Genomic DNA, 14,365 nt, shown 5'->3' on the forward strand with positions numbered 1-14,365 from the left:
TGATCAGAAAACCAGTCAGTATTTGCCTTATGCAGTGTGACATCTCCTTCGCATAGAGCTGATCGGGCTGTTGATTGTGGACTGTTCTCCCACTATAATGGCCTTGTGAAGTTGCTGGATGTTGGCGGGAACTGAAACACGCTGTCGTACACGGAAATCCTGAGCATCCCAAACATGATCAACAGGTGACATGTCTGGTGAGTATGCAAGCCTTGGAAGAACTGGTCCATTTTCAGCTTTCCAGGAATTGTGTACGGATCCTTGAGACATGGGGCCGTGCATTACCATGCTGAAATGTGAGGCGATGGCGGCGGAGGACTGGCACGACAATGGACCTCCAGGATCTCGTCTTGCCCACCTGTCGCCACGCCCAGGGTAGAAGGACAGGCCGGGGCCGCTGTTCTGACCAACACCCTCTCCAAATAGGTTTCCAGTTCCGTCACTCCCTGTGTCCACGTGAAGCAAGCCATGGGAGTGCCATGCGCAGACCACCCCTCTCCCTTTTGAATAGTTTAATTCTGGAGGCTGGCTACTGAGTCCCCGGACCCCTGGTCCAGAGGGTGGACTAAAAATCATCTGCTTTTGAAATGTAACAGTAGAGCACGTCGTCCTCTGGGGCTGCAGCACCTGACCAGGTGCTGGGGGGGAGAGGCAGAGGGGGCTGTGCAGAGAGGGGGGGGGGTTCTCAGGTGTCTTACCCGACTCCACCTCTCGGCCTGGTCCTGCAGCTCCATACCTCCGCCTCCACTTCTATGTCTGTGCCTTCGCCAATGATGAGTAACTGGCCACAAGAGTTCACAGGTTTCCTCAACTACAGCTCCAATGGTGCCTAGGAGCGGGATATTTTGTGTGTGTGTGTGATTGCACTTTGTGTAATACGTCCTATGGTGTGTGTGCAATGCAGTGTATGTAAGGGATTGAAATGCCTCCCTGTCATTTGTACTGTAGGTGTACAATGGAATGCTGACTGTGCAGTTCTTTGTGTCTCCAACCCATCTCAGCTGCCTGAACCAATCACCGCTCACAAAACTAAGAGACTCCGCCTGGAAGAGCCCGTCATTGATGAGCTGCCCTGCCAGTCATACCGTTCATCAAATAGAAGGGAGAATGCCTCATCATCGAGATAGGACCTGTATGTTCTTTTGAGAGCCGCCTGAGCAGTTTTTTCTCTCTCAATCTGTCCTCTTCTTTGTGACTCTCTTTCATCTACTCCTCTCTGTATCTCCTTTCTTCCTCCCTGTCCCCTCTCCTCCCTCCATCCCCAGCTGTATGTCCTGTAGGGGTAGGAGTGGGGGTCAGAAGAGTCCTGATCCTCCTGTTTCTACTGGACTCAAGGAGCCAGGTGCTGCCTGCCTGTCTCACTACTGTCTTTCTCTCTGTCTCTCACCCACTGTCTTGTCCATCTGTCTTTCTCTCTCTCTCACCCACTGTCCCTGTCCTGTCCCTGTCCCTCACCCACTTCCCGGTCCATCTGTCTTCCTCTGTCTCTCACCCGCTGTCCCTGTCCATCTGTCTTTCTCTGTCTCTCACCCGCTGTCCCTGTCCACCTGTCTTTCTCTCTCTCTCATCCGCTGTCCCTGTCCACCTGTCTTTCTCTGTCTCTCACCCGCTGTCCCTGTCCATCTGTCTTTCTCTCTGTCCCTGTCCACCTGTCTTTCTCTCTCTCTCACCCGCTGTCCCTGTCCATCGGTTATTCTCTCTGTCTCTCACCCGCTGTCCCTGTTCATCTGTCTTTCTCTCTGTCTCTCACCCGCTGTCCCTGTCCATCTGTCTTTCTCTGTCCCTGTCCACCTGTCTTTCTCTCTGTCTCTCACCTGCTGTTCCTGTCCATCTGTCTTTCTCTCTGTCTCTCACCCGCTGTCCCTGTCCACCTGTCTTTCTCTCTGTCCCTGTCCATCTTTCTTTCTCTCTGTCCCTGTCCATCTGTCTTTCTCTCTGTCTCTCACCCGCTGTCCCTGTCCATCTGTCTTTCTCTCTGTCTCTCACCCGCTGTCCCTGTCCATCTGTCTTTCTCTGTCTCTCACCCGCTGTCCCTGTCCACCTGTCTTTCTCTCTGTCTCTCACCCGCTGTCCCTGTCCACCTGTCTTTCTCTCTGTCTCTCACCCGCTGTTCCTGTCCATCTGTCTTTCTCTCTGTCTCTCAGCCGCTGTCCCTGTCCACCTGTCTTTCTCTCTGTCTCTCACCCGCTGTCCCTGTCCACCTGTCTTTCTCTCTGTCTCTCACCCGCTGTCCCTGTCCACCTGTCTTTCTCTCTGTCTCTCACCCGCTGTTCCTGTCCATCTGTCTTTCTCTCTGTCTCTCAGCTGCTGTCCCTGTCCTGTCCATCTGTCTTTCTCTCTGTCTCTCACCCGCTGTCCATGTCCTGTCCATCTGTCTTCCTCTCTGTCTCTCACTACCTTTCTCACTGCTTCTTGAGCATTAAAACATTTTATTATATTACTCTATATCTTTAAGTGTGTGTGTGTGTGTGTCAGGGAGCAGCCAGCCTGTGGTTGAGAGCCTGGTGACCCTGGGCTTCCAGCAGTGGCTAGGCAGCGTTACAGAGAGCATCCACCAGACCGTGCATTACTAGTTTGACAGTAACACACACACACACAGCCCTCCGCCCCTCTGTTTGTATAATTGATGATGACGATGCAGATGTTGTTGGCTCCAGGTAAGCTGGAGGCTCTGGTGTTCCATGTTCCCCAGGTGTTCAGCTCCCTGCAGCACCGTCTGTCCCTGGGATCCGAGAAGAGACGGCTGCCCAACGCTACCTCAGGTCAACCTTAACCAGAACCACAACCCTAACCCAAACCTAACACAACTACAACTCCACAACTGAGCCTATTCCAAAAATACGGTCTAGTCTAGATGGAAGCTAGTTGAAGCATTGCCACCTATCAAACCAATAAAATATTTTTACCGACTTGTAACAAACTAGCTAGCATAAGATTTTTTTAAATGACTCAGCGTAGACTACTAAGTCTTTGCCCAACCCGTTAGGGAAAGAGGCACAGACAAGACATGGAAATGCCATTTCTACTCAGAGCCAATCAAATGCGATCGTTAACTTTTAGGTTAAGTTACAAGGTAAAAACAGATTTTTGTTTTCATTGGTGAGCGTTTGTGAGGAATGATGATCTGCCTCCCCAAAGTACACCTTGCACATCACCAACCTGATGCAGGTCAAATGTATCTTTGACACCCCAGAGTCATGTAGCCTAGCGGTTAAGCGTGTTGAATCCCAGAGCTGACTAGGTGAAAAAGAAAGATCTACCAATGTGCAAAAGTCTCTCTGGGTCAGAGCGCCCGCTAAAATGTGAAAGGTCTACTTACAAAGTTCTCAAACTTCTTATGTCAGTGTGTGGAAGAGCTTTTCTTGGACTGTTCCCAAGGAAGCGAAGGTAACCTGCCTAAATAACTACCACCCCGTAGCACTCACGTCGGTATCCATGAAGTGCTTTGAAAGGCTGGTCATGGCTCACATCAACACCATCATCCCAGGAACCCTAGATCCACTCCAATTCACATACTGCACCAACAGATCCACAGATGACGCAATCTCAATCGCACTACACACTGCCCTTTCCCACCTGGACAAAAATACTGTTCATTGACTACAGCTCAGCGTTCAACACCATAGTGCCCTCAATGCTCATCACTAAGCTAAGGACCTGGGACTAAACACCTCCCTCTGCAACTGGATCCTGGCCCCCAGGTGGTAAGGGTAGGCAAAAACACATCTGCCACGCTAATCCGCAACACAAGGGCCCCACAGGTGTGCATGCTCAGTCCCCTGCTGTACTCCCTGTTCACCCAAGACTGGGTGGTCAAGCACGACTCCAACACCACCATTAAGTTTGCTGACCACACAATGGTGGTAGGTCTGATCACTGACAATGATGAGACAGCCTATAGGGAGGCGGTCAGAGACCTGGCAATGTGGTGCCAGGACAACAACCTCTCCCTCAACTTGAGAAAGACAAAGGAGCTGATCATGAACTACAGGAAAAGGAGGGCCCCATTCACATCGACGGGGCCGTAGTGGAGCGTGTCGAGAGTTTCCAGTTTCTTGGTGTCCACATCACCAACAAACGATCATGGTCCAAACACACCAGGAAAGTCAGAAAAATGTCCCCCCCCCCCCCCCTCAGGAGTCTGAAAAGATTTGGCACGGGTCCCCAGATCCGCAGAAAGTTCTACAGCTGCAGCACCGGGAGCATCCGGACTGGTTGCATCACCATCTGCTATGGCAGTGGCTCGGCATCCGACCGTAAGGCAGTACAGAGGGTAGTGCGTACGGCCCAGTACATCCCTGGACCATATAATGCCTTCCAAAAGTATTCAGACCCCTTGACGTTTTCCACATTTTGTTACGTTACAGCCTTATTCTATAATGGATTAAGTCAATTAATATCCTCAGCAATCTACACACAATACCCCATAATAACAAAGCAAAAATGTGTTTTTAGAACTTTTGGCAAATTTATAACAAAAAATAAAACAGCATTACCTAAATGTAAATAAGTATTCAAACCCTTTGCTATGAGACTCAAAATTGAGCTCTGTTGAATCCTGTTTCCATTGATCATCCTTGAGATGTTTCTACAACTTGATTGGAGTCCACCTGTCCACCTGTTGTACATTAAATTGAATGCACATGGTTTGGTAAGGCACACACCTGTCTATATAAAGGTCCCACAGTTGACAGTGCACGTAAGAGCAAAAAACCAAGCCATGAGGTCGAAGGACAGGATTGTGTCGAGGCACAGATCTGGGGGGAGTGTACCAAAACGTTTCTGCAGCAATTGAAGCTCCCCAAGAACACAGTGGCCTCCGTCATTCTTAAATGGAAGAAGTTTGGAACCACCAAGACTCTTCCTAGAGCTGGCCGCCCAGCCAAACTGAGCAATCGGGGGAGAAGGACCTTGGTCAGGGAGGTGACCAATAACCTGATGGTCACTCTGACAGGGCTCCAGAGTTCCTCTGTGGAGATGGTAGAACCTTCCAGAAGGACAACCATCTCTGCAGCACTCCACCAATCAGGCCTTTATGATAGTGGCCAGACGGAAGCCACTCCTCAGTAAAAGGCACATGAAAGCCCGTTTGGAGTTTGCCGGAAGGCACCTAAAGACTATCTGGTCTGATGAAACCAAGATTAAACTCTTTGGCCTGAATGCCAAGAGTCACATCTGGAGGAAACCTGGCACCATCCCTACAGTGAAGCATCATGCTGTGGGGATGTTTTTCAGCGGCAGGGACTGGGAGACTAGTCAGGATCGAGGCAAATATGAACAGAGAAAAGTACAGAGAGATCCTTGATGAAAACCTGCTCCAGAGCGCTCAGGACCTCAGACTGGGGTGAAGGTTCACCTTCCAACAGGACAACAACCCTAAGCACACAGTCAAGACAAGGCAGGAGTTGCTTCTGGACAAGTTACTGAATGTCCTTGAGTGGCCCAGACATTGAACTCGATTGAACATCTCTGGAGAGACTTGAAAATAGCTGTGCAGCAAAGCTCCCCATCTAACCTGACAGAGCTTGAGAGGATCTGCAGAGAAAAATGGGATAAACTGCTTGTAGCATCATACCCAAGAAGACTCGATGCTGTAATCGCTGTCAAAGGTGCTTCAAATTAGTCCTGAGTAAAGGGTCTGACTACTTATGTAAATTTGACATTTCAGTTTTATATTAAATAAATGTGCAAAAATGTCTAAACCTGTTTTTGCTTTGCCATTATGGGGTATTGTGTGTAGATTAATGAGGGGAACTTTTTTTTAAAAATCAATTTTAGATAAGGCTGTAATGTAACAAAATGTGGAAAAAGTCAAGGGGCCTGAATACTTTTCGAATGCACTGTGTATACCAAGCGGTGTCAGAGGAAGGCCCAAAAAATTGTCAAAGATTCCAGTCACCCAAGTCATAGACTGTTCTCTCTGCTTCCGCACGGCAAGCGGTACTGGAGCTCCAAGTCTAGGTCCAAAAGGCTCCTTAACAGCTTCTAACCCCAAGCCATAAGACTGCTGAACAATTAATCAATTGCATTGACAAATGACCACCCAGACTAATTGCATTGACAAATGACCACCCAGACTATTTGCATTGACAAATGACCACCCAGACTATTTGCATTGACAAATGGCCACCCAGACTATTTGCATTGACAAATGGCCACCCAGACTAATTGCATTGACAAATGACCACCCAGACTAATTGCATTGACAAATGACCACCCAGACTAATTGCATTGACAAATGACCACCCAGACTAATTGCATTGACAAATGACCACCCAGACTATTTGCATTGACAAATGACCACCCAGACTATTTGCATTGACAAATGACCACCCAGACTATTTGCATTGACAAATGACCACCCAGACTATTTGCATTGACAAATGACCACCCAGACTAATTGCATTGACAAATGACCACCCAGACTATTTGCATTGACAAATGACCACCCAGACTATTTGCATTGACAAATGGCCACCCAGACTATTTGCATTGACAAATGACCACCCAGACTATTTGCATTGACAAATGACCACCCAGACTAATTGCATTGACAAATGACCACCCAGACTAATTGCATTGACAAATGACCACCCAGACTATTTGCATTGACAAATGACCACCCAGACTATTTGCATTGACAAATGACCACCCAGACTATTTGCATTGACAAATGACCACCCAGACTATTTGCATTGACAAATGGCCACCCAGACTATTTGCATTGACAAATGACCACCCAGACTATTTGCATTGACAAATGACCACCCAGACTATTTGCATTGACAAATGGCCACCCAGACTATTTGCATTGACAAATGGCCACCCAGACTATTTGCATTGACAAATGACCACCCAGACTATTTGCATTGACAAATGACCACCCAGACTATTTGCATTGACAAATGGCCACCCAGACTATTTGCATTGACAAATGGCCACCCAGACTATTTGCATTGACAAATGACCACCCAGACTATTTGCATTGACAAATGACCACCCAGACTATTTGCATTGACAAATGGCCACCCAGACTATTTGCATTGACAAATGGCCACCCAGACTATTTGCATTGACAAATGACCACCCAGACTATTTGCATTGACAAATGACCACCCAGACTATTTGCATTGACAAATGGCCACCCAGACTATTTGCATTGACAAATGACCACCCAGACTATTTGCATTGACAAATGACCACCCAGACTATTTGCATTGACAAATGACCACCCAGACTATTTGCATTGACAAATGACCACCCAGACTATTTGCATTGACAAATGGCCACCCAGACTATTTGCATTGACAAATGGCCACCCAGACTATTTGCATTGACAAATGACCACCCAGACTATTTGCATTGACAAATGACCACCCAGACTATTTGCATTGACAAATGGCCACCCAGACTATTTGCATTGACAAATGACCACCCAGACTATTTGCATTGACAAATGACCACCCAGACTAATTGCATTGACAAATGACCACCCAGACTAATTGCATTGACAAATGACCACCCAGACTAATTGCATTGACAAATGACCACCCAGACTATTTGCATTGACAAATGGCCACCCAGACTATTTGCATTGACAAATGACCACCCAGACTATTTGCATTGACAAATGACCACCCAGACTAATTGCATTGACAAATGGCCACCCAGACTATTTGCATTGACAAATTACCACCCAGACTATTTGCATTGACAAATGACCACCCAGACTATTTGCATTGACAAATGGCCACCCAGACTATTTGCATTGACAAATGACCACCCAGACTATTTGCATTGACAAATGACCACCCAGACTAATTGCATTGACAAATGACCACCCAGACTAATTGCATTGACAAATGGCCACCCAGACTATTTGCATTGACAAATGGCCACCCAGACTATTTGCATTGACAAATGACCACCCAGACTAATTGCATTGACAAATGACCACCCAGACTAATTGCATTGACAAATGGCCAGCCAGACTATTTGCATTGACAAATGACCACCCAGACTAATTGCATTGACAAATGACCACCCAGACTATTTGCATTGACAAATGACCACCCAGACTATTTGCATTGACAAATGACCACCCAGACTATTTGCATTGACAAATGACCACCCAGACTAATTGCATTGACAAATGACCACCCAGACTAATTGCATTGACAAATGACCACCCAGACTATTTGCATTGACAAATGACCACCCAGACTATTTGCATTGACAAATGACCACCCAGACTAATTGCATTGACAAATGACCACCCAGACTATTTGCATTGACAAATGACCACCCAGACTAATTGCATTGACAAATGACCACCCAGACTAATTGCATTGACAAATGACCACCCAGACTATTTGCATTGACAAATGACCACCCAGACTAATTGCATTGACAAATGGCCACCCAGACTATTTGCATTGACAAATGGCCACCCAGACTAATTGCATTGACAAATGACCACCCAGACTATTTGCATTGACAAATGACCACCCAGACTATTTGCATTGACAAATGACCACCCAGACTAATTGCATTGACAAATGGCCACCCAGACTATTTGCATTGACAAATGGCCACCCAGACTAATTGCATTGACAAATGGCCACCCAGACTAATTGCATTGACAAATGGCCACCCAGACTATTTGCATTGACAAATGACCACCCAGACTAATTGCATTGACAAATGGCCACCCAGACTAATTGCATTGACAAATGACCACCCAGACTATTTGCATTGACAAATGACCACCCAGACTAATTGCATTGACAAATGACCACCCAGACTATTTGCATTGACAAATGGCCACCCAGACTAATTGCATTGACAAATGGCCACCCAGACTAATTGCATTGACAAATGGCCACCCAGACTATTTGCATTGACAAATGACCACCCAGACTAATTGCATTGACAAATGGCCACCCAGACTAATTGCATTGACAAATGACCACCCAGACTAATTGCATTGACAAATGACCACCCAGACTATTTGCATTGACAAATGACCACCCAGACTAATTGCATTGACAAATGACCACCCAGACTAATTGCATTGACAAATGACCACCCAGACTAATTGCATTGACAAATGACCACCCAGACTAATTGCATTGACAAATGGCCACCCAGACTAATTGCATTGACAAATGGCCACCCAGACTATTTGCATTGACAAATGACCACCCAGACTAATTGCATTGACAAATGGCCACCCAGACTAATTGCATTGACAAATGACCACCCAGACTATTTGCATTGACAAATGACCACCCAGACTAATTGCATTGACAAATGACCACCCAGACTATTTGCATTGACAAATGACCACCCAGACTAATTGCATTGACAAATGACCACCCAGACTAATTGCATTGACAAATGACCACCCAGACTAATTGCATTGACAAATGACCACCCAGACTATTTGCATTGACAAATGACCACCCAGACTATTTGCATTGACAAATGACCACCCAGACTATTTGCATTGACAAATGGCCACCCAGACTATTTGCATTGACAAATGACCACCCAGACTATTTGCATTGACAAATGACCACCCAGACTATTTGCATTGACAAATGACCACCCAGACTAATTGCATTGACAAATGACCACCCAGACTAATTGCATTGACAAATGACCACCCAGACTAATTGCATTGACAAATGACCACCCAGACTATTTGCATTGACAAATGGCCACCCAGACTATTTGCATTGACAAATGGCCACCCAGACTATTTGCATTGACAAATGACCACCCAGACTATTTGCATTGACAAATGACCACCCAGACTATTTGCATTGACAAATGACCACCCAGACTAATTGCATTGACAAATGGCCACCCAGACTATTTGCATTGACAAATTACCACCCAGACTATTTGCATTGACAAATGACCACCCAGACTATTTGCATTGACAAATGGCCACCCAGACTATTTGCATTGACAAATGGCCACCCAGACTATTTGCATTGACAAATGACCACCCAGACTAATTGCATTGACAAATGACCACCCAGACTAATTGCATTGACAAATGACCACCCAGACTATTTGCATTGACAAATGGCCACCCAGACTATTTGCATTGACAAATGGCCACCCAGACTATTTGCATTGACAAATGACCACCCAGACTAATTGCATTGACAAATGACCACCCAGACTAATTGCATTGACAAATGGCCAGCCAGACTATTTGCATTGACAAATGACCACCCAGACTAATTGCATTGACAAATGACCACCCAGACTATTTGCATTGACAAATGACCACCCAGACTAATTGCATTGACAAATGACCACCCAGACTATTTGCATTGACAAATGACCACCCAGACTATTTGCATTGACAAATGACCACCCAGACTATTTGCATTGACAAATGACCACCCAGACTAATTGCATTGACAAATGACCACCCAGACTATTTGCATTGACAAATGACCACCCAGACTAATTGCATTGACAAATGACCACCCAGACTAATTGCATTGACAAATGACCACCCAGACTAATTGCATTGACAAATGACCACCCAGACTATTTGCATTGACAAATGACCACCCAGACTATTTGCATTGACAAATGACCACCCAGACTATTTGCATTGACAAATGACCACCCAGACTAATTGCATTGACAAATGACCACCCAGACTATTTGCATTGACAAATGACCACCCAGACTAATTGCATTGACAAATGACCACCCAGACTAATTGCATTGACAAATGACCACCCAGACTATTTGCATTGACAAATGACCACCCAGACTAATTGCATTGACAAATGGCCACCCAGACTATTTGCATTGACAAATGGCCACCCAGACTAATTGCATTGACAAATGACCACCCAGACTATTTGCATTGACAAATGACCACCCAGACTATTTGCATTGACAAATGACCACCCAGACTAATTGCATTGACAAATGGCCACCCAGACTATTTGCATTGACAAATGGCCACCCAGACTAATTGCATTGACAAATGGCCACCCAGACTAATTGCATTGACAAATGGCCACCCAGACTATTTGCATTGACAAATGACCACCCAGACTAATTGCATTGACAAATGGCCACCCAGACTAATTGCATTGACAAATGACCACCCAGACTATTTGCATTGACAAATGACCACCCAGACTAATTGCATTGACAAATGACCACCCAGACTATTTGCATTGACAAATGGCCACCCAGACTAATTGCATTGACAAATGGCCACCCAGACTAATTGCATTGACAAATGGCCACCCAGACTATTTGCATTGACAAATGACCACCCAGACTAATTGCATTGACAAATGGCCACCCAGACTAATTGCATTGACAAATGACCACCCAGACTATTTGCATTGACAAATGACCACCCAGACTAATTGTATTGACAAATGACCACCCAGACTATTTGCATTGACAAATGACCACCCAGACTAATTGCATTGACAAATGACCACCCAGACTAATTGCATTGACAAATGACCACCCAGACTAATTGCATTGACAAATGACCACCCAGACTATTTGCATTGACAAATGACCACCCAGACTAATTGCATTGACAAATGACCACCCAGACTAATTGCATTGACAAATGACCACCCAGACTAATTGCATTGACAAATGACCACCCAGACTAATTGCATTGACAAATGGCCACCCAGACTAATTGCATTGACAAATGGCCACCCAGACTATTTGCATTGACAAATGACCACCCAGACTAATTGCATTGACAAATGGCCACCCAGACTAATTGCATTGACAAATGACCACCCAGACTATTTGCATTGACAAATGACCACCCAGACTAATTGCATTGACAAATGACCACCCAGACTAATTGCATTGACAAATGACCACCCAGACTAATTGCATTGACAAATGACCACCCAGACTAATTGCATTGACAAATGACCACCCAGACTAATTGCATTGACAAATGACCACCCAGACTATTTGCATTGACAAATGACCACCCAGACTAATTGCATTGACAAATGACCACCCAGACTAATTGCATTGACAAATGACCACCCAGACTATTTGCATTGACAAATGACCACCCAGACTAATTGCATTGACAAATGACCACCCAGACTATTTGCATTGACAAATGACCACCCAGACTAATTGCATTGACAAATGACCACCCAGACTAATTGCATTGACAAATGACCACCCAGACTATTTGCATTGACAAATGACCACCCAGACTAATTGCATTGACAAATGACCACCCAGACTAATTGCATTGACAAATGACCACCCAGACTATTTGCATTGACAAATGGCCACCCAGACTAATTGCATTGACAAATGACCACCCAGACTATTTGCATTGACAAATGACCACCCAGACTATTTGCATTGACAAATGACCACCCAGACTATTTGCATTGACAAATGACCACCCAGACTAATTGCATTGACAAATGACCACCCAGACTAATTGCATTGACAAATGGCCACCCCCCTTTGTTTTGACACTGCTGCTACTCACTGTTTATTATCGATGCATAGTCACTTTACTCTACAAATGTCCTGGACTAACCTGTACCCCGCACGTTGACTCGGTACCCACTGTATATAGCCTCATTTGTTATTTTATTGTTAGTTTTTTAATACATGTTTTATTATATGTACACATTTGTATCTTTTTTTTGCTTTTATTTGATTTGGTAAATATTATTTGATCTATATCTTCTTAAAACTGCGTTGTTGGTTAATTAAGGGCTTGTCAGTAAGCATTTGACGGTAAGGTCTACCTACACCTGTTGTATTTGGCGCATGTGACATTTTTTGTTGTTGATTTGATCATTTTTTTGGTTTCAATCCCTTCCTTTGTGACGTTCACTCTATCTCATCATGTATCCCTCTCTTTCTCTGTCCTCCTCCAGAGTTTTGTGAACATTGATGGTTCTCATTCTCCCTTCCGCCGTCCCGAACTCCCCACTCTGGACTCAACTGAGGGCTACTGCTGCAAAGACAGATCCCAGGCCATTCCACCCCTGGAGCTACGCACCTTCCTCAAAGTTGGAGTGAGTGAGTGCCCCCCCCCCCCTCCACTAAAACAAATTTGACCCATGGGTCGCCAGTTGGGTAACCCTGGTGTCTGATGTATGTGTGAGTGTGTAGTGTCTGATGTATGTGTGAGCTGGACTAGTGAGTGTGTGATGTCATACAGTGTATGAACTGTTTTCTTGCCACAGGACTGTGTACATGTACAGAGGATCAGAAGGACCCCACTAACATTGTGAGTGGATCCCAGACATCCTGCCTCGCTGTCGCGTCGGAGAGCTCCGCATTCTCTTCCAGTATGGGCACCTGCACGGAAGAGGTCCCGCCCGCCAGCCCGCGAAGACAGACGGAATACTGCGGCGGAATGCCAGGACACACCAGAGGGGTGGGGGGGCAGAGAGTCATCATCATCATAAGACTCCTCCCAACCCAAACCGACTGTAGAAACAATGCAGTTAACTGTCCCTCGAGATATCACACTGGAGGATCTGTTAGTTAAAAGTTCTGGAAGTATGGAAGTCTCGGGACTGTTTTTAGGGAAGTATAGAGAGATGAGGGGGAAACAGTTTAGAGAGAAGGAAAGAGAGATGAGGGAGAGTGAATGAGTGTTGGGGAACGGACTGCTGCTGATGGCCAAAAATGTTATTTTTTACATTTTTATATCCGTGTTTGTTCAATCTTCCCCCATGTTACTCTATGTCCCTTCCAATGCAGCTACCATGGATTTGTGTTTATGTACGCTATTACGCGACTTCTGTGTATCAAATCGCAGGTGCTTGATAACATTAGCTACTGGTTGATTGCAGCTCACTCTGTATAGAACTATAGAATCTGAATGCCATATCAAATCATTGGGATAAATCAACATGTATTTGAGGCTTATTTGTGTCTGAAGGGTTGTAAATGATTGACATCTGATTACCGCGTGTGTCTGTGTGCGTGCGTGCATGTGTTTACGAAGCAGTGTAATAAGAATTGTCTGATGTGTAGCTCACCCTTTTACATTGACGTGATTCAATGTCAAATATGATATTTACGATTGTTGCCCGTACTTACAAAAAAATGGAATTTGAGAACCAAGTCTGTTACTGCTATTTCTGTTCCATACCACTCCTCCCTCCCCTTCTCTAGATCACTTCTTTTGCTGTTAAAATGAAATAGGATTGTATCCTAGATGTTGCTTGTTTTTCAGCCAAAGTGTTGAGGTTACAGTTTTCGTCCACCAGGTGGCGACATTAGCTAACAGTTTCACTCCAGTGTTCCACAAACTAGACTCGTGGCTACATAGGAGAGAAATTAGGTTTAC

The 14,365-nt window shown here is 45.4% G+C and overlaps 1 pseudogene; it reads left to right on the forward strand.

Annotated features, from left to right (window-relative positions):
* The first annotated feature begins 329 nt into the window (after positions 1-329).
* Positions 330-13,526, forward strand: LOC139387798 (uncharacterized protein C2orf42 homolog; annotated as a pseudogene).
* The last annotated feature ends 839 nt before the right edge of the window (positions 13,527-14,365 follow it).

This window comes from Oncorhynchus clarkii, chromosome 29 (assembly GCF_045791955.1).
Source record: "Oncorhynchus clarkii lewisi isolate Uvic-CL-2024 chromosome 29, UVic_Ocla_1.0, whole genome shotgun sequence".
Classification (NCBI taxonomy): Eukaryota; Metazoa; Chordata; class Actinopteri; order Salmoniformes; family Salmonidae; genus Oncorhynchus; species Oncorhynchus clarkii.